This window comes from Ctenocephalides felis, unplaced genomic scaffold (assembly GCF_003426905.1).
Source record: "Ctenocephalides felis isolate EL2017-DRISC unplaced genomic scaffold, ASM342690v1 CF-g0.4_SCAFFOLD_01886, whole genome shotgun sequence".
Lineage (NCBI taxonomy): Eukaryota > Metazoa > Arthropoda > Insecta > Siphonaptera > Pulicidae > Ctenocephalides > Ctenocephalides felis.
Genome location: NW_020538040.1, coordinates 102754006 through 102776027, shown reverse-complemented (window position 1 = coordinate 102776027; position 22022 = coordinate 102754006). Strand labels below are relative to the sequence as shown.

Genomic DNA, 22022 nt, shown 5'->3' with positions numbered 1-22022 from the left:
TAGGATATTACGTACGACATGACCCTGTTTTAATAGTTCTAATTTAATTGCATCTGTGCTTGTTGAAAAGTGTACATTTCTAAGAACAACCCTATAAGCCTTCTCTTCTTTTAATTAATATGTATGATATACGGCATTAGTTTCTTTTAGATGTCTGGATAAAGTTCGAAAATGGTCGACAGAATTACATAGAATTTTAAATGTATTGTTAGCTAAACTTCTCAGGAAATATTGATCGTGCGGAATTATTTCATTTAATTGATTAGACATATCATTAATATCGTCAACTCCGTAAATAAATATTGGAGGGGGCTTACTGACTGGAGTCGGTTTAACTGAGTTGTCATCATTAGCTGTTTCTATTGTTGAAAGGGCCGAAAATCTGTTTTGAATTTTGACATCTATTCCTAATGGTTCAAATGAAGTTTTTCTTTTTTTGAAATTGACTACTTGCCATGAATTAGGAGGTTTCTTGACATCAGAATGTGGTTGAGTGAGGCTTGTAGATGCACTATTACTAGATGATATAACTTCCTGTCTTGAGTCAGAAACTGATGAAGTTGAACGCAGCGAGACCTTTTCCGATGTAAACATATTGGTCCGACCTTCTTCGCGAGGTATCTTGCTGTATTTGCTGGATCCAATAACGGTCTTTCGTAGTTTTGGGATTTCTGATGGTTTACTGTCCGATTCCATATTCGCTTCTATATCATGATTGAAATGTAAGACATTTTTTGATTCCACAAACGCACATTAGAGTCTCGATTATGTATGGTTTTTTGTAAGCAATTATTTAATTATCTGTACACTTTTGTAAGCTTTTCATGCAATTTTAATAAACCGTAAAATTCAATCTGACATGCACTTGTTTTTTCCCGACAATTTATTTTAAGCCATATTTTATTATCAAATACCGTTTTAAATTTTAAATAAAATAGTAATACTTTAAAAGAGTGAAAATATTGTTAGATCAACATTACTGTACATAGTTATAAAACGAGAAGCTTGGACCAATATTGTAAAAATTCGCCCTTAAGCAAAAATAGGAGTGCTGAAAGAACTTCGTCGAATTGAACAAAAAGTGGAGTTATGGATGCAAGATTTTAGTAAATATTGTTACATTAAAAGGAGAACAGTGAATTAAATTGTACTTTCACAATTATCTGTCTGCAAGCAAGTTCATAATTCAGAAACCATAATCAATAATAGCATACTTGCTCATATTCTGAAGTAATAATAAGTGTAAATTTAGTTCTTAACTTCTGATATAAACGGGCAATATGAAAACTTTCGAAAGGATCAATGATGATGGTGAAGTTGTAAAAAAATGTATAACAAGATACTTTCAAATTAAAAAATATTATAAAATGAACTTAAAATTATTCACAAATGACATGGCTAATGGACCGTCCACATCATATGATCCTCGTCCTCATAGTTATTTATGAAAATATTGAGAAGTTAATGGAATCAAATCTAATTTAGATACATAGTATTGCTTAATGAAAATAAACTTTGATCACTAAACATATAGATAAAATTGCACAAGCTTTCGATTGCTCCTACATTGAACAATTAATCAAAAGGCTAAATAAGACACAGTTCAAGTTTGAGAAACACAAAACAAAACCTTGCCATCCTACAGAAAGGTGAGAAAAAGCAACACTGACCTCATAATAAAGAACAACAAAAACAATAGCTTTATCGCCCGGAGAAAAGTTACGGGCTTGGTATTTTTTGTGAAGTGTTGTGAATTATACTACGGCATTACTATAACTACTAAAAATACTTTATTATTCCAAACAAGGGATTTTATCATGTCATGTGTCAAACATCGTCAAAACGATTTAAAATACGTACACCTAGATTAGCCAATTTAATAGTTGCAATTTAAACTCCTTCATTACTCTTCGACAAAATGCTTTTGACGAAGAATAAAAATAAAAAAGTAGGAAGAAATGAAGAATGCAAATGTTGAAAAAATTAAACAATAAGATAAATACAGGGAACTGAAAGCCGCAGCACAGGAATCGGTAGCTCGAAGACAAAAGTTTGAGAAATAAAATTTAAATTATAATTATTTTATTTATAAACAAAGGAGAAAAGAGGTGAAAATAAAATGTGGTGCTTTCGCGCTTTGGATACTCGGGCAAAGGACCATTGATTATTACTTGCATACTTATAGAGATGGGCTTATTATATCCGAAGCCGGATCGACTCGGATTTGACTCCGCTTCATGGTGGAGTTATATCCGCTAAACAATTCCACGACTCCGACAATTTTGAAACCGAAATACTCGAAACAAATGTGTTCTATAGTACGCTGTTTATGTATCTAAGGATTTGTTAAATCCCATTAATTATTTGAAATAAAAATTTATGAATAATTATCAATAAAATAATTTTTCTAAAAAATTCACGAATAAATGACGGATTGTAAAATTTTTCGGTCGACCAGATGATCGTCTCAGTGACTCGTATTTTTAGCAGTGTTGACCAAAGTAAAAACGCAAAACTTGAGAATCAAATTCAATTTGATGATTTGATGAGAAAATAATTGATTTTTTGGATTAATTTTATATAAAAATTATGTAGTAAACTTTGTAATAAAAGCAAAACATAATACTTCTGCTTTCAAAATTTTTCTTCTGCTATTTCCATTTGAAAATTAATATTATATCGCGTAGTTCGATTAGCATATTATTACTTTTACACAATTATATAATTGTGTAAAAGTAATAATATATTACTGAATATTTTTTACTGCTTAAATGTTAATGATTTATAGTTTTAAAATTACAATGTATTGAAATATGATAATTGTATTATTGATTAATAAATATATATATATATGTATAAAAAAAATGATATCACTGATAAATTTTGTACTCTAAAGTGTTGTTATTTCAGGCTATGAAAAAACAAGATTAAATAAATGTATTTCGTTTCGTATATTTTTCGGTATGTATATTCCTGATTGCCGTCATTTACGGCCAAAGATTGTCCTAGTTAGAAATATGGCCTCTTACTATTCAATAAATTATACATTTGAGTTATTCACACTTGAATACAATTTCATTGTTCTGTATCTTTAAAGTAACATTTTTGTATTTTCTGGAAAATACACAATGGTATTTATTTTGACTTTTATACCTAAAAAAGGTCATAAAACTGCCTGCGAGACAAGAAAGTGACCGCTTCCTTCCCAAATCAAAAACGACAAAAACACTAAATGCATGTACGAGTTAACAGATTTAATACCAGTTTAAGGAAGTCAGATATGACAAATCCTGTGAAACAACTCCGCTCGGATTCACTCCGTGGGAGGAGTTGTATCGGAGTGATAACTCCGGAGTGAATTACCCATCTCTAATACTTATATTCACATATAAGTACCTCGTGTGGATGGGTGTCCATTTTAACTTGAAAATATAGATAATAAATATGTTTTGTGTGGTGTGAAATGGCTAAGAGAAATGTATCACACTATTCTTCCCTGATTCGAGTTGGAGTTTAACCCTGCTCACGGTCTTGCCATAGGGTAGTACTACCCATTATTATTATTATTATAAGTATGCAAGTGTGTTCTTAGTATAGATTTTATGATTATATAAAATATGAAAAATTAGTCAAAAAGCTGAATATTATCAACAGTTTATTGACTTATACTGCACGCATTTGAATAAATAAATAAATAAACGCATAACAAATATATGTATTTTAACCTGTCGAGCATGAAAATGGCCAGGAACGATATGTTTTCTAGTGGGTATACGTATACATATATCTAAACAGCATGAGGGTTATACGTTCGAAATGTTTAATTCGTAATATGAAATGCAGTTCGAGTAGCAGTCACAAACATTTGTAGCACGATGCAAATTGTGTCCAGTTCTATCGTGCCGCCGTTTGTGAGCCCCGGACGGTTCAAGTAAAGCATTTGTGCGCTGGATGCGGATTTAAATAAAAATACTGTTTAATTCGAAACCCGTTACGCGCTACAATATAATAATATAACGTGGCTGAATTGTGTTTGTTTTTCACTAGGAGCGATCTTATCTACCATTGAATTAACAATTATTCTTGAGTAATTAAGACGCGAACACAGAAGATGCGAAATGACTGTTTTGATCTTGTATTCCTAACTGTACAAGCGGCTCATTTCGCTTATGAATTATGGTACGAACTTCGGACCCCGAAGGGGACGGATCGACGGACCAGCTGACGGACTACGTAACCGACAGTGCGTCCGCGTTTGCCTTCTCAAACAACTCCGGAACAAAATCGCATTTTGAATCAATTGCGGGTGCAACGATTTAAACGATTCCGTATCTTTTTTATTCATTTTTATTACAGCAATCCGAACTTTTAAGTGTTATATGAGCTGATTTTGAACGATACTTATTTTAAGGTTACAACGGTAGTTGAAGGCAATCCATCGATTGCCCTAACTGAGATATATTTAGTTTGCTAGTGAACGCTATTGGAAGCAACCCCATGGTCTACATTTTAATTGTGATATTGCAACAAATCCTCGAAAGACTATTATTTTTACTAGAAAACATATTGCTATCTGCATATTTCAATTTTTAAAACCGATATAAGGGGACCATATTCTATTTATGTCAAAATCGGGATGGCAATTTTTAGTTTTTCTAATCCGGGATGGGAAGGAGGCGAGGGGCTTTAAAGTAACAAATGCTATATATTTTATACGATTTTTTTATATGAATCATTTTTTTAATCAAAATTGCGGACTTTTAGTAAGAACTGTATTATTCGATTATTTGTAATACTATTTTATCTATAATATTATATATATTAAATTATTATTAATTAATATTCGATTTGTATGTTGTTATCGCTTTTGAGCTTTGTATAAAATTCTATTCAATTTTCTTCATAATTAATTTGAGACAATTACCACTTGTTTGTTTGTTTTTATAATCTTTGGTAATTTATCTATTAATTTTTGGTAAACTGGGACAATCCGAGAAAAAGATCTAAATTCATGACAAATATTGCTTTTAGAAAAACCCGGGACACGAGGTAGAAATCTGGGACAGTCTGTTTGTTTTCACAATTTTTGTTAATTTACCTATTAATTTTTGAAAAACCGCGACAACCCGGGACAAAAAATCTAAATCCGGAACAAATATTGCTTTTAAAAAAACCGGTACATAAGGTAGAAATTCGGGACTGGCCGGACAACTGAGACGTATGTTCACCTTCCCGATGTCACTACTGCCTAATATTAAGCTGTCCGAGATGGATATCAAACCTAAAATTTCTGAATTTCAACCCAAAGCTCTAAACACCAAACTACGTCAAAGCTCTAATTTTATAACATATCGTACATTTTATTCGCAACACCCTGTTTCAATTAAACTGGTAGCGAGCACAGACAATACAAATATAATATAATAAAATAATAATACAAAGGAGCTTCGATTACTACCAGATTGAAAAACTATTACATTTATACAGAAACCTTACAATCGCTCGTTCTGATATCAAGCAGCAGTGATATCATTTCACTAAAGAATATAAATATCAAAGTTAGTTTTGAAGTGAAAATATTCTTTCCGGGCACTACTGCAATTGGAGCCAATTCTCTAAAAAAAGGTATAGTATGGTAATGTTATCTTACGAGTCTATGTTTGTATAAATTGGTTGTAACAAACTGTCAAAAAGTTATGTATTTACTGTGCCATCAAGCGTTTCACACATAAAACCTAACCTACGAAAAGCACAAACGTCAAATTTTATCATAAGTGCATGTTACTGGTATCGCGTTCATAACGCATACGTGAAGTTAGGTTTTATATGCTAAACGCCTGATGGCAAAGCAAATATACAGTTTTTCACAGTTCGTTAATACCAACTCATATAAACATAGACTCGTAACACAGCATATCATAACATACCGATTTTATCCGAGAATTTGTACGATATATCGCAATTAGTAAGGAAAACCATTGGGATTCCTTTGAGAATATGTATATAAAAACCATAAATAAGTGTCGTTCGAAATACTTTATAGAACATATAGGTCCATTTGCTGTTTAACTAATATATTAATATATATTGTATCTATATGTATATATATTATTATAACATATTTATATTATGTATTTCAAACTTTCCGCGCTCCGGAAAAGAAATGTAATATCGAAATTATTAATATCTGATGAAAAAAATTAGTATAAATTTCAAAGCTCAAGATGATTTCATTATTATATTATTATTTGCTTGCATTTTGAAAAACTTCTAATACGTGAGATTTTTGATTTCATATAAAATATGTTGCTCCGAAAATTAAAACAAAATGCTAGTGCTAACCTCTTAAGACAAATATAACTTAAATCATGTTCCGACTCATGTCCGACTATTCTATATAAAATTTAACATATAAATCATAAATATAATAATAAATGTAATAACAATTGTATTTAGTATCAAATATGCTCAATAATTATATGAGTAAAATATAAATGATAATACCTTAATTTTTTTTATCTTATTTTAACATACACGTTTTTGTTCATTTGGAAAAATAGCTTGTGAAATCAAGATAGATTGTTATTTAAGGAATTTAAAAGATATAAGTGAGTAAAATAATTTGTATGGGCAGTTTTTAAGCATTTTTTCACAAATTGCTAATATTTTATTTGCAACATATACTAAATTAATAAATTATTATTATATAAATTTTAATTTTATTTATTATATATTAATGATCTATAAAATTAAACTTAATTAAAATTATTGTAATACGTTATTATATCAAATAAATTATATTCAAATATTTAAGAACAATTTAAAAGAAACTATAATTTACAAGGATTTTTATTTAATTTTAACCGCATGCGGTTAGATTAAAATTCGGATTTTCCAATTCGTGCACTTAAATTTCGTCAGTGTACTATATATTGAATTATATAATTATAAAATATTGCACTTGACTGGTAAGTTTTGTCGCTTTTTATCCAAAATAATATGACTCAGTGCGATTTAAATCGCCGAATGCAAAAAATACAGTTTGAATACGGATTCAACTCAATAACTGAAGGCAATAAGAATAATCATACTTGCACAATTTCGGTACAACCTGCACCTACAAAACCAAATTTTGTTTCCGTTAATTTTGGACGAATGACACACAAATTAATGATATTTCGGTTTTAGCTTATCGTATTGACTTTATAATAATATTTTAAACAAAAACTATTTTTTCTAAATTTTCAGAGCATCACGAGGCCAATCAAAATTTTTATTTGTAAGACATATGATTTACTAAAAATATCAAATAGCGCGTTTTATTGTATATTAAATAATATAGTTGATTAAAAAATCATACTTATAATATATAAATATATTGTTATAAAACTATTGAAACATGAAAACAAAACTATTTACTGTTTTTATTTTTAATTCATAAGGACTTTGATTCTGTTAATTTAATAAAGATAGAATCGAATTAATTAATATATGTCATTTCATTTTATATCAAATAATGTTTAATTTAGGAATATTTTTTTATAAAATATTAATAATATTTCAAAATGGTATTTACATAATCGTATTAGCAAAAAATATTGCAAAAATATTATAAATATATATATATATATATATATATATATATTACAAAAAATATTGAACTTATTCAGCAAATTTCAATTTTTTTTCAATTTTCGAATCCGTTAAAAATGTGGAATTTTGAAATTAATTTAATATTTCAAGTATTTCAAGCTATTAAAATTTATCCAAAACATAAATGTATGTTTTACTTGAAAATTATGGCAATAGTATTAGAATACCTAATAAATATTTTTTAATTGTTTTTCATTTATGATTTTTGAATAAATTTTATTTTTATTCGTAACTTATAAAATTGGAAGAAGACATTTAATAGATAGATCATAAAAAATATTGAACTTGCTCCGCAAAATTTCGATTTTTAAATTTTCGAATCCGTTAAAGAAATGCCAAATTTTCAAAATTAATTTTATTATTTGAGTGTATAATTTTAAATTAAATTTTATCCAAAGCGTACATTAATAAAAAATTTATTATTAGCAATAAAATAGTTAACAAATATTTTTTTATTATTTTTCATTTTTGTTTTTTTTTTAATTATATTTAATAATTAAAATTTATCCAAAGCGTACATTTGTAAAAAATTTAATAATAGTATTAAAATAGCTAACAAATATTTTTTTATTATTTTTCTTTTTTTTAAATTATATTTATAGCCGTAATTTATAAATTTAAAATAACACGTTTAATATATAACATAGATTTTGTTTCATGAATCGTTATAATAAATTAAACCAAATCTCACTATATAGGTACTAGAAATAATAAATAAAAATCGATCATACCTTCAAACAATAAATCACTCAGCGAGCAGCTTCAGGATTTTTTGCACCTTTAATTTTATCTTGGTATGCACTTAACACAAACTGATTTTATTGTCCTTTTTATGTTTTATAAAAATCCAATTTAAAACCACACGATCGTACACACCGACATTGAATTTTTTACACAAAATTTTACGGCAAGAAATTTCCGTTTCGGATGGAATTAACTTATATAGAATAATTTAACTGTTGCTATAATATTTTCGTCAGATTTAGTTTGATGTGTTTTCATGAACTAGAATTGTTTTTATTCTTTCAGTTGTTGACGGCACAGGCATCCAGCAATGAATGATAGAATTGGACAAGAACTCGGTTATATACTCAATCGGCAGACTGGCCGGAGCAGATCCCTCCACGGACCCACTGGCGTCCAACATCTGCATTTTGCGGAGACCTCAAGCACTCTTCTGCTTTTTAACTTATTTTTACCAACTCCTGACGCCTCCTTAAAATATCGTGAATCATTCTTAATTTATTCATAATTATTATATATATATATATATATATATATATATATATATATTTGTAGAGCTTCGAACGAAGAATACAAAACGTAATAAAAAACAAAAGTTTTTTTTAAAAAACATTTTTTATTTATTTACTATCGACGTTTCGGAACTAGGTACGTTCCATTTTCAGGACATCTGTCAAGAAACATGATCTTGATAAGATATAAGCAAACAATATGTTTAAGAAAAGCAGGAGATGGTGGAATTTTTTTTATATAAAATGAATAAAATTGTGGGAAAATTACTATATAGAAATATGACAATATAATCAAAATTTATTAAACGAATCATGGAACAAAATCTATGTTATATATTAAACATGTTTTTTTAAATTTTTAAATTATGGCTATAAGTATAATTTAAAAGTAAAACAAAAATGAAAAATAATAAAAAAGCTATTTTAATATTATCATTTTTTTCTTTTTGAATGGAAAGTACCTAGTTCCGAAACGTCGACAGTAAATAAATAAAGAAATGTTTTTTTAAAAAAACTTAATATAATATTCACCTGCAGTAGTTTTTTTTGTAAAAAGTATTCATAGTTTTTTATCCGACTGAATGAAAGTGATTTATATCCTTCTTATTGTTAATTTTTATACTACATTCTTATTGTTAAAACAATAGTATATGTTTATACATTAACGTAATGTTGTATTAAATTGTTTGTTTTATACTTATTTAATTTGAACAAAATATAAAAATTTTAAAAAAATGTTTATTGTAAAAAGTATATATTGAAATAAGTTAAGTTCTAAGTAAGTGTAATATGTATATTAATGATTATATGAAGCAACACTTTTTCTGCAAATAAATCTAACGAGTATACTAAAGAAAGACGCAAAAAGTACGGTAACTAGCTGTAAATAATAGTAAAAAACTTTCTCAAAATTTATTGCTTCTATTATACAAACTCATTATTTCCCTTTCTTTTAATATTAATTTTAAGTTTTTTCACAAAAATGTAACTAAAATTGGTTTTGGATAAAACAAAATCATTATAAATCTTTTATCGTGCAATTTATATATAACTTAATAATTTAAATTATGTTAAAAAATGAAGTGATATCGCAATTAAATATCGAACAGTTTTTTATTGATAACTGAAACAACAAGTATGAACAGTATACAATCCATTGATCTTGTGTAATTAATCAATTAACTATCGTGAAATAACTGTAATTAATTATATAATTATTCAATAACAATTTTACTTGATTGCGTTTCACATTGATCGATAATGTGATGAATCGTTTGGACAGTTAAGAGTTCATTGATAAATAAATGTAAAAAAATAATTATTGAAAGTTAAAAAAAAACTTATAAGGTATAATATTTAGTAATTTATCATTATATTATAATTTGTGATATAAATTATAATATAATAAATTCAAGTTTATAACTTCAGTTAAAATATTATAAGCTTATGATTATGTGACTAATGTAAAATTTTTGTGAATATAGCAATTTGGAATTTGATGTATGTGTAAATTAAACGTTTGAGAACTACTGAATGTCGAAGCGAATGAAAAAATAAATATTAAACATTTATATCCTAAATCGTGGGGTACAATCAGAATTGGCGGTTACGGTTTGAGATCGTAAGTTTAAGAAAGCATAACTGACAGAGGAGTGCATATTGTTCAACAATGGCCTGGAGATATCAAATCGTCCAAAAATATAGTAAAAGAAAAGAGTGACCTAAACTACGATTAGCTCACTCAACTCATAAATGAGAACATAAAGAATATCATGTCGTCTTAAAATAACAATCTAAATAACATAGATATCATATCGTCTGAAAATAGTTATCTAAATTACCATTTGTTTATAAAGTAAAGGATTAAAGTTTGTGAATGATAAGCAGTGGCAACTCATAATAAAGTACAAGTAGGATATCGGGACTTGCCCGTATGCAAGCGGTTAAGAACGACGGGACTTGATCCAGAGATCTCGGGATCGATATCCGCTTTGAGCAACCTGTTGTCACGCGGCAGTGACAACGATTTTCACTTGAAAATATAGCAATTGTTCCCAAGTAAAAATAGCCATCATCCAGCATTGCTGCACCAGTAAAGTCAGCCCTATTTGGTAAATTGTAATAATAAAAATCATCAAATATAGATGAATTAACCATTGGGGTACCATGTAAAAATAAGAGGTAAGAAGAAGTTTCAGCACAACAGTTTATAGGACGTAAGGTTCTGATTACTGTTAAGATATGAGAATAAAAAAATTAGGAATTCGTATCATTTGAAAATAGAATCTGAATATCATGGTTATCATATTCTTAGAAAATGCTAACTTAAACAATAATTTAATTATAAAATAAAGGTTTGAGGACTTGTGAATGATAAACAGGCGCAACACATAAATAAGTGCGTGTATAATATCATATCGTTTAAAAATATTAAATCAAACTATAATATATAAATTTACAAAAATTGCACTCCGAAATATCATTGTATATCAAATATGAAAATATCCATTTGAACTGTTACCTTATAGTAAGTTATAGTAATATCAAAAAATCGAAAATTTGGCATTCTTTAGAAAAAGTTGATGTGTGTGCGTGCGTGTGTATGTGTGAATACAATTTATTCGTCCACGATTTGGAGAGCACAGATCAATAGAATTTAGTGATTCAAAAAACATTCGATTTCTATTGACAGGGAGGCGTGCTGAATAGTTTTTGGCAAAGGCAGCCATTTCGAAGTAGCGGGGCAAAAAGTGCAGAAAATGACAATTAAATTCTTGAGACAATGCAGCATCCGATTGACAGAATGAAGAATTGACTAAATCGGTAAGGTATTAGTGGTTTCGTAGATCCAATAAAAAAGTTAAAAAATGCCATTCAAAAATGATCGTTTAATTATCAAATTACCAGGTATTTTACGGAAATTTTTAAATTACATATTTTGTACATTTCTATGGGTTTTATACGAAGATTATTTGTTAAACTGCGATAAATTTAGACAGACTTACGCGATACGATATTTCGTCTCTAAAACAGCTATGCAACGCGATTTTCGAAACATTTTCAAGTTTTCAAATGTTTTCAAAATTTTCAAATATATTAAAAAAATCTAAACTTTAAAAAAATTAGAAAATTCTCAAAAAAAAAAAGATTTTTACGAAATTTTCAAAAAAAGATTGTCTTTAAAAAATTTAAAATATGGTACGATGGGTTCCAGACATTTGCCTTAAGGCACGATGCCAAGCACCAGTAGTAAAACGTAATTCACAGGCGTAACTCGTAATATATGTGTTACGTTTAGTGCATCGGGGGTATCATATCGCCTGATCCATAACCTAACTGGTGGCATGTTATTATACTTAATACTTAATACGCTTCGAATCATTTTATTATTCTTACACTAATGAAAACACATCGTATGAGTTTTATTCGATTCCTATCTCTGTTATCAGCGCGATCGCTGCACACAATTTATGATAGGCACTTCTATTCTAGTAGCATTCAGAGCGTACTGCCGACTTGGAATCGGAATCGGATTCGGATTCGGATACGGAATGAAAGTAATCAACACTTAACTCGAACAAATTAGGTCTGAAAAAACAACTGTTTGCTTACACGAACCTAATATTAGCGAGTTTGTGCGTGTGCGAGTCTTAACAATATTTATTTTAATGCATTTATGGTCGTAATACAGGACTTTTCATTGAACAAGTAAAACGGATACGCACTTCGCTAAGCAGAGACGCGGACGCGGACGCGGACTTTTATTTACTCGTTCGGCAATTAAACCTAATAATGATTAGGTGTAAGCGGCATTTAGACATAAGCCAAGTTGCATCCACTTACCGTTATCTAATAATGAGGTGTTAATCTACAACATATGAAATATGTCTGATTTTCAGAAATTGTGACTTCAATAGCTAAAGGAGAATGTTAACAATTATTGAAACCTATTAATTGTTGTATACATAAATACATTGCTCATTCGGCAATTAATCCAAATAATAACTGAATTGCCAATATGGTAGGGCTCTTATATTGAGAAACCCAAACCAATTACATCACAAACTAGTGGGGCGCATGGCATCGTGCCTCAAGGCAAATTGCTGGAACTATCCGTAGCAAAAATTATTATTTTTTTTTTAAAGATTACCATTTTTGAAAAAAATTACTCTGAAAAAAATAGGTTTTTAAGATACTATAAATTTTTGACAAAAATTTACTTTTTTTGAAAAAAAGACTTTTTGAAGAAAAGTGTCTTTTGAAATATTGTAGAAATTCTGAACTTTTTTTCAAAGCAATCGTACTGCTTTAACTGCATAGAAACGAAATATCAAAGCGCGTAAGCGCCGCGCCGCCGTCAAACGATAAGCTTTAGTACGGAACCCATAGGAATGTAAACAAAATTTATACTTATTGTTGAAATCTCTATAAAATATCTGATAATTTGATGTACATGTGTCTAATGATCATTTTTGACCGCCAGATGGCTTTTTTTACTTTTTTTACTGGATCTCCGAAACCGCTAGACCTGCCTTCATGAAAATTTGATCAGTTCTTCATCTTGGTAATACAAGTGAAATGTTTTTTGAATTATTCAAATCAGACGCTCCGTTCTCTTAAAAACTGAGTTATCGTTTTTGGTACTTTTTGCCCCATATCTTCGGACCAGCGACTGCCTTCCCAAAATCCCAGGACCATAGACGCGCCTTCGCCAAAAACTAATCAGCATATCTCCTTATCAATACAAATCGAATGTTTTCCGAATTATTCAAATCGCTTCATACGTGTTCCCGAAATCGTCGACGAAAATTTGTATCATATACACACGCACGCACACACACACACACATACATCCATTTTTTTCTAAGGTATGCCAAAATATTCAGAAACCTCTGAAACGTAAAGATATATAAAAAAAATCATTTTCGATTTTTTTGCGATTACTATAACTTACCCTACGGGAAGTTTACAAACAACTATATCTGACTATGTTCAGTAAAACTCCCAGTTACTTCATCACTGTAAACACATACCTTTTGCTGTTTTTCAAGAATTTGTAGCCTGCTTCTTTTTTCCCCATAGGCCGGGTAAAATGGGACGGCTAACAGGTACAATGTCTTATTTTAATTATAAAGCGATTTTACAAAATAATAGCTACTTTACAGTGGCGTAACTATAGGGTGGCGTGGGTGGCAAAATGCCACGGGCCCCCGGCCCAAGGGGCCCCGGCTCAAGAGGACGCAGCTCAAAAATATTGTTTCTACATTATACTCTAATACTTTATTTCATTTGAAAAGTATGTTTTTGTAAGAATCAGAGGCGTAACTACCGCCGTATTAGCCGTATCAAATATACGGCGCCCCCGAACCAGGGAGCCCCCAACGTCCGTAAGAAACATTAATAATATAAAAAAATCATGAGAAACGAATTAATCATGAAAACTTCGTTCAATCAAATTTAATGCCGTTAAAAAGTACGCGAGGAATGTGAGATTATTATTTTGAAGAGTTTTATTTTGTCCAGGCCACGGGGGCCCCAAATACGCGTAAAAAAGTACGCGAGGTATGTAAGATTATTATTTTAAAGAGTTTTAATTTTTCCAGGCCACGGGGGCCCCCAAATACGCGTAAAAAAGTACGCGAGATATGTAAGATTATTTTTTAAAGAGTTTTATTTTGTCCAGGCCACGGGGGCCCGAAATACGCGTAAAAATTAGTAAAATCTAACAAAATTTGGTTTTATTTCACTAATAACAAAAGTTAGAATAAACATGAAAATTTTCTTCTAAATAAATTTAATTTCGTAAAAAAAAACATGAGCGTGTAAGAATGTAAAAATATAATTTTAGAGTGTTGTGATTTTTTTTTAATATTTTCTTTAATATTTATAAAGCTCTATAGTATGCAAATAATGACTAATAGAAAACTTACTTTTTATTAAGTTATTTCTTGAATAGATTATGCGAATTAAAAAATCAAAATTAATTTAGTAGTTTGTTCAAAAATTAGCAAAGAAATGGATTGTAAAGACTGTTTGTAAAAACAAAATATCAATCTTAACATGTAGCTTATAAAGCTAATTAAAAATTAAAAAAAAATTATGTTTGATTTTCAAAACAAAGCAGTAATTGTACTTTTAAATTATTAATTTTGACTTATAATTATTTTTATTTTTATGTTTTTTTGTACTTATACATTTTAATTTTTTTTTTAATTTTTGTATACATACATTTTAAATAATTTCCTAATTTCAAACCATAAAATTTGAATAGGTCGAAGTAGATTTACTCATTTTCAATACAATTAATTACAAATCGTGGATATATATATATAACATTTAACACGTTGAAAAATTTCGAGTTTTTTTAAATTAAATTAAAACCACTTGATTTTACTGATAGGGGGCCCCATCAAAAAAATTTGCCACGGGCCCCGGATGGCCTAGTTACGCCACTGCTACTTTATTCAGCCTATGCAAAATATAAATCTAATGTGTGCATTTTTTACAGAGATAACACTGTAAATAACCTTGTTCTGGTATTTTGGCAAATATATTTATCAGTACAGTTAGAATAACTATTTACTCAACTTATCTTTTGTAAAAAGTTCTCTCTTTAACTTTTTCTCTCTTAATATTTGAAAGTAGAGGGAAAATGATGTATAACAATTCATCATCTTAATCCTCACGACGTTGCATCGGGAGATAAACGACAATGGTTGAAAATCCATTACAAAAATATTCTCTTTCATTGTTAGTTTTTTTGGTTGTGAACTTTGTTTAGTTTACGAGAACTTAATATATTTTTTAAGTATACGTTATCCAATTGTTTTATAAGATGTTTCGTTAATTTTAAGTAAAATTTTCTTTATAACCACTACAACGTCTACTTAATCCACTTACACGTGGATGGGGTAAAAAGAACCAACTGAACTTTTACCCTGTCAAAGGTGTAAAAAATGAAAAACAGCAATTAAAAAAGTACATTAAGTTAAAAAAGCTATTTTACAAAAGATTAATTGAATAAATAGTTATTCCAATTCTGCTCATGAATATTTCTGACGGAATGCCAGATCATGGCTACATACAATGTTATCTCTATAAAAATGTACTCAAAAAAATTATATTTTACATTACATGGATAATATGTAAGCTCGTACCTATTATTTCGCAAAATCTCTTTAAAATATAAATAAGGCCTTGCCCGGCCTATGTGGTGAAAAAGATCAGTGACAAATTTTCGAAACTAGCACATTTTTACAATAATAAATTAGCTGGAAATTTTACTGAACATGGGTCAAATAGTTGTTTGTTTGATATATGTTATTTGTAATAACGATATATCATAATATAACTAACGATATAATTAATATGATTTTCACAATATAATTGCTCAAAATCAAATTGAACTTTTCGCCCCGCCCTATATTTAGATTTATCGAAACCTCACACAGTAAAATTATTCATATACAGTAAGTATTCATATACAATAAAACTCCGTTTAGACGATTTTCTATAAAACGGATCAAAAACGCGTGTTAAACAGAAAGTGTAATGTGCGAGATAAGAGCTATATATGTTTCATAGTGGGGTATTATGCGAAAATCGTATCAAGCATGATCGCCTTAACAGGGGTCGACTGTATATACCTATACATATATATACATATATATATATATATATATATATATATATATATATATGTGTGTGTATATATAAATGTGTGTGCGCGTGCGTTAAAATTAATGATTTCACTCACTTTTTTGTTATTAAGGATGCATATTAAAATAATTATAATGAATGCGGAACAAATGTGTATTCGCTGACCCACTGAAGAAACAATTTCTTACTCCTGATGATTTTGTCCCAGTGAAACTAGTAATTTAACCAGAAGTCAATTGCAACGCTTAAAGTGAACGTATATCAAGAAGCTTTTACTTTACAATTACTATAATATTTCGAGCTTTTGAAAATCAATCGATTTTAATCTCGTTGAATTTGAAAATTAACTACGGATTTGCAAACTATGTGATAGATAATAAGCAATTATTAGCCATTAGTAAATGAAAGTTTTATTATTTAAAAATTCAACGTGTACATATATACATATTATTTATTATAATTATTATTAACCTACTCCTATCGATCATATTCAATATATTATTTCAGGCAATAGTTATTTTCAAAATGTTGAGATAATTCTAGCCATACAAACGTAGAAAAATAAAATACCGTAGCGCAGCCTTATTAAATATGTAAAATTATTTGTACTTAATATTTTTGCAATTTTGAAATTAAATATTTTGGGGCATCAATTTCCCCACTTTTATTTTTTTAATTTTAGGAGATAAATTGTTGCGGAAAAGCGAAATCAATTATTTAATGATTAATAAATAAAGCTATTTAATCAATTTGTTATCTATTTAAATTAATAATAATTTATTGACGATAAACCTAATAATATATATTGATCTATAAATTTAACTAGTGGTTCATGGCATCGTGCCTTAAAAACTTTTTTATACGTTTTAGCGCACAATGCTGAATCTATTTAAAAAAAGTAAAGATCGACCGAGCCGTTCTTTTGTTATTAACTGTTGAAAAAAAAAATGCCAATTTTTATGAAACTTATTTTGACAATAAATATCGTGGTCTTATAGAACATACTGAAATATTACGGTTCTAAGACAAGTAGTTAATTTTAAAAAATTTTCAACGATTGAAAAAATATTATAGTCAAAATTTGTGTCAAAAGTCGCTTTCGTGATGTGATAAGCCAATCAAGTCAATTACAAATCGCTTTGGAATTATCAAAAAAGTGAATATATATAGTCTACAAAACTTCTCTAATTAAAAATTGAATAAAATTGCACATTTGTTACATCTAGTCTACCAATCCATATGACTATCTGTCTACCTCCCTACCTGTCTACCGGTTTACCTTTCATTTAATTCACCTGTCAACCAATTTACGAGGGCACCGATTTACCTGTTTACCGTATACTCGTTCAACAATTTACCTGAACAATAATTAACATGTCTATCAATATACCTGTCTACCAATTTACATATCACACTATTGACCATTCCACCATTTTACCTGCATACCAATGTACGTGTCAACCTGCTCATCTGTCTACATATTAGTCTAGCTGTTCACCAATTTAACTGTCTATTAATTTACCTATCTACCAATTTACTTATCAACCTGTTTATAAATTCGCCATTTTACCTGTCAACCAATTCACCAATGACCCTGTCATCCCATTCTACATATCTACCAATTAACCTGTCAGTCTGTTTACCTGTCTACATATTCGTCTTTCTACAAGTAGCCCTATTTACCATTTCATATATCCTCGAATTTACCTGTCCACCACATGACTGATATACCTGTTCATCTGTCTACGTATGCATCTATCTACCAGTTAAACAATTTATCTGGTTACTTGATTATCTGTCTATCAGTTTACCTGTCTACCAGTCTGCTAGTCGACCAATTACTAATTAATTCAAAAATATATAATTACTATAATAATTATTACTAAACAGAGGTTTGTGGTAAAAGATCAAATAATTTTGGGTTGTGGACGTGTGACTTCCTCGTAAAAAATAATATTTAATTTAGATAAATTATTAAGAAAAGTATAAAATAATGCATTTAGCGCATCCTTGTTGGTCAGTGTGCAAAGAGCCTAATTGAAGTTGAGCTATGCGGAGATAAGTCCCAAGAAGCAATAGTACACGAGTTATCGTCAATTCTGAATAGATTCCGCAATTGTTTTTGTCGGTTATTTTGAAATGTATCTAGCGGTTACCATGGCACGTGTCCATAGCCTATAACTACATCGTCGGATGTCGAGAGCCCTTTCAGAGAAATGTAGTCATCATCGAACTTGCTCATTGTGACCATACCAATGATCCTCAAGGAATGGAAAGAAGAAGTCCATTACGATTATGATTAAGAACTTGATTGAGGAGCGAATTAGGAAAATACTATGCTTAGATCAAAAACAATAACAAATACAAATATGAGATATCAATCCTGAAGAAAAATTTAAGACACTTCTCTTAAAACGTAAAGAATCAAAGTGGACCCAAATTACAAAAAGTGTGCTTATAAAATAAAACAACTGAGAATACTGATCCAAAGATTAAATATTAATGACCAGCCAAACTAGTAAAACCTACTTAAAATTCAAAGTTTAGTATGGCATTAATAAATTAAAATTTAGATTTAATATCACAGAGAATATGAGATGAAACTGCGTCTTTGCTCCAGGAACTTGCAGGATACTTATTAATAACTTCCCGAAGGAGAAGTTTATATTTTCATCAAAAAATCCGATTCGCTAATTTTATGTTTTCTCGATGTTTCAAGCCATTCTGAATCGAATGAGACCAAATTTGATAAAAGTATGTGAGTGTGTGTGTATGTTTATGTGAACAGATTTTTTGCCGTAAATCGACGTTTTCTCGAAAACTGAATCGATTATGAAAATTCAAAAACCGTTCGAAAGATATTGGTTGGGAATCGTGCTGATTAGTTTTTGGTATAGATCGGCCGGGTCGTTTTCTTGTAATAAAGTGTTAAAAAAAATTTTCTACGATTTTTATTATTATTTTTTTGATGATAGATACCATAGTCTTCTAGATCATACTAAAATATTACGGCCCTTCGACAACTCGTTTAACTTTAAAAATTGGTTTCGTTTTTTTGGCATTTGTCAAAATTAGACCTTTAATCGACGTTTTCAAAAACGCCTGAACCGATTTCAGAAATTTAAAAGCCATTTGATGTATCTCGATGAGGACTATCGTTTGTCAGTTTTGTGCGACGATCTGCCAAGCCCTTGCTTTGTCATTTGGGAAAAAGTCTTAAGCGTTTCGTCCACATTTAAGCTAATACTACCGAATCGATTTTGAAAAATCAAAAACTGTTCGAAAGGTATTAGTTAGGAATGATGCTGATTAGTTTTAGGTGAAAATTTACCGAGCCGTTTTCTTGTAATTAACTGTTGAAAAAAAAAAATTATGCCGATTTTTATGGAACTTTTTTTACGCGATATACATCATGGTCTTACAGAACTTATTGAAATATTTTATAGTTTAATTTTTAAAATTCATCAAAGTTTGAGAAAATGAGTAGTTTTTTTGACGTTTGTTCAATTTCAAATTAGACGATTTACTTGGTATAACGATAGAGTACTTGGTCTTAATGAACAAACTAAAGCAATAAAGTCCTATGAAAACGGATTCAATTATAAAAATCGTTGATTTTTGAAAATTTGCTCTTAGAAAATATTCCGAGTTAATGTATTCGTTCGTTTCCATACTTTAATCACTCATAAATTAATTTATTTTTTATTGATAAAGTCGATTATTTACACATATCGGGAAATTCATGTAACTTGCCTCAAGGCAAAATACAAATACCAACTAGTTAAATTTGTTCTAATTTGAGAAACCAGTATAGGGAAAATTGAGTATATATTTTTTTGTCTATTTCTGTTAGCTAAATAATGGAAGAACTATTGGTAGGGAAGTATTAGGAAACAAAAAATTTAAAGTCACTCTACTCTAGATCCTAAGCGTGCAGTAAATATTTTTGAAAATATTTCCATAGCTAACGGAATAATTCTAATAAATAAAATTTTAAAAATTCTCAATATTTTCTTACTACTTTAAATAAAAATAATTCTAAAGTTTCAGAACCCGCGCGGTTTATAAATCGCTACAAAATGTATTAAGTGGGAGACGTCCAATAAAAATATGATGAAAAACAAGGATTTTTCTACACGGAAGCGCAAGCGACTAAATAGAAGCAAATCGGTCGCATAAAAATGCGCAGACTATGTATTTGACAGAAAAAGACAATGTTATCAATAAAAGATGAAGTAAAAAATTAATCAATCGGAAGTCGGACAGAACTGACACACATCAAATAAAAATAATGCCGCTTTTTGTAGAAAAAATATATAGAATGTAAAGAAAGTATATTTTTTATTAATATTGTAGTATCGAAAAAAATAAAGCCTTACTAGAAATTGACCAAACCTGATTTGTTTCTTTTAGGTTATAAATAAAATAATTAATTATCTACGTTAATTAACTCGAGGAAATAATTTAACTTAAGGAAAAATCACATAATTACAGAAGCATTAATAAAAACTAACTAGGTGCGAGTAACATTGTGTATGTTCTCATTGGATATGTCATTAGCGATAATTATACTGGATTTAATTTAAAATATGAATCGACAAACAAAACCAACAAATTTTAAATTTGCAAGCCTATTTATAGATATTATACTTTAAATAATTAAGATATAGGAGAAGTATGGACAAAATGACTTGGCGTTTTGCTTTATAATGATATTTATTTACTTAATGATTTCATAACCAGTTTCAATCAATTTTGGTCATCATTTAGTTCATTGACATATTTATCAAGGAAAAATGGAAAAAAACCTATTAAAAAACCATTTTGTCCATATAGTATGTATAAGAGAATGATATATTGAGATTAAGAAAGCAGTTTACAAATAAACCGTTTCGTCCTCTTTTGGGACATTAGCACATGAAACATGACCCCAAAGGGTACAAGTCATACATTATAACCACTTTTTGCTGGACCCTGGACTGAAGGAGGATATTGCAACAAATGCTAGCCTCTTCTTTTTACCATTTTATTTTGGTCTATTTTTGGCAAGTATTTCTTGAATATCTGGAGTAGAAGCTAAATGCCAATCACCTTTGACATGTTTTAATTTTATTCTTGGTCCTGTAATAGTAGCGAAATAGTACTATGTAATTTTGTCCATTGTATTAAGTATGTCATTTTGTCCGATATGGAACAAAAATGTCCGAAAATAAACGAAACACCTGATCATTGCAACAAAATTGATCACAAATTGATCAACAAAATCACTAGTACTAGCACAAGTTAATTGATTTGTATTTAGAAAGACACCGCTTCAAGGTGCGAAACACGTTTGAACTGATTACTACGACAAAGACTATGACAATGACGCTCAACATCTGACAAGATTGTTATTATAGATTTGTTCATATTATTCGGTTGCGAAATCGTTACTAAAACTTGCAAATTTAAATT

General features: G+C 29.2%; 1 protein-coding gene across 2 annotated transcripts in view; it reads right to left on the bottom strand.

The window, feature by feature from the left end:
* LOC113378304 overlaps nucleotides 1-8692 on the bottom strand; it is a 426677-nt gene extending 417985 nt beyond the window's left edge. For both annotated transcript variants that reach the window (XM_026618837.1, XM_026618838.1), the window contains exon 1: nucleotides 8385-8692. The gene's annotated coding sequence lies outside the window, so the exon portion shown is untranslated. The remainder of the gene's footprint in view (nucleotides 1-8384) is intronic.
* Between the last annotated feature and the right edge of the window lie 13330 nt (nucleotides 8693-22022).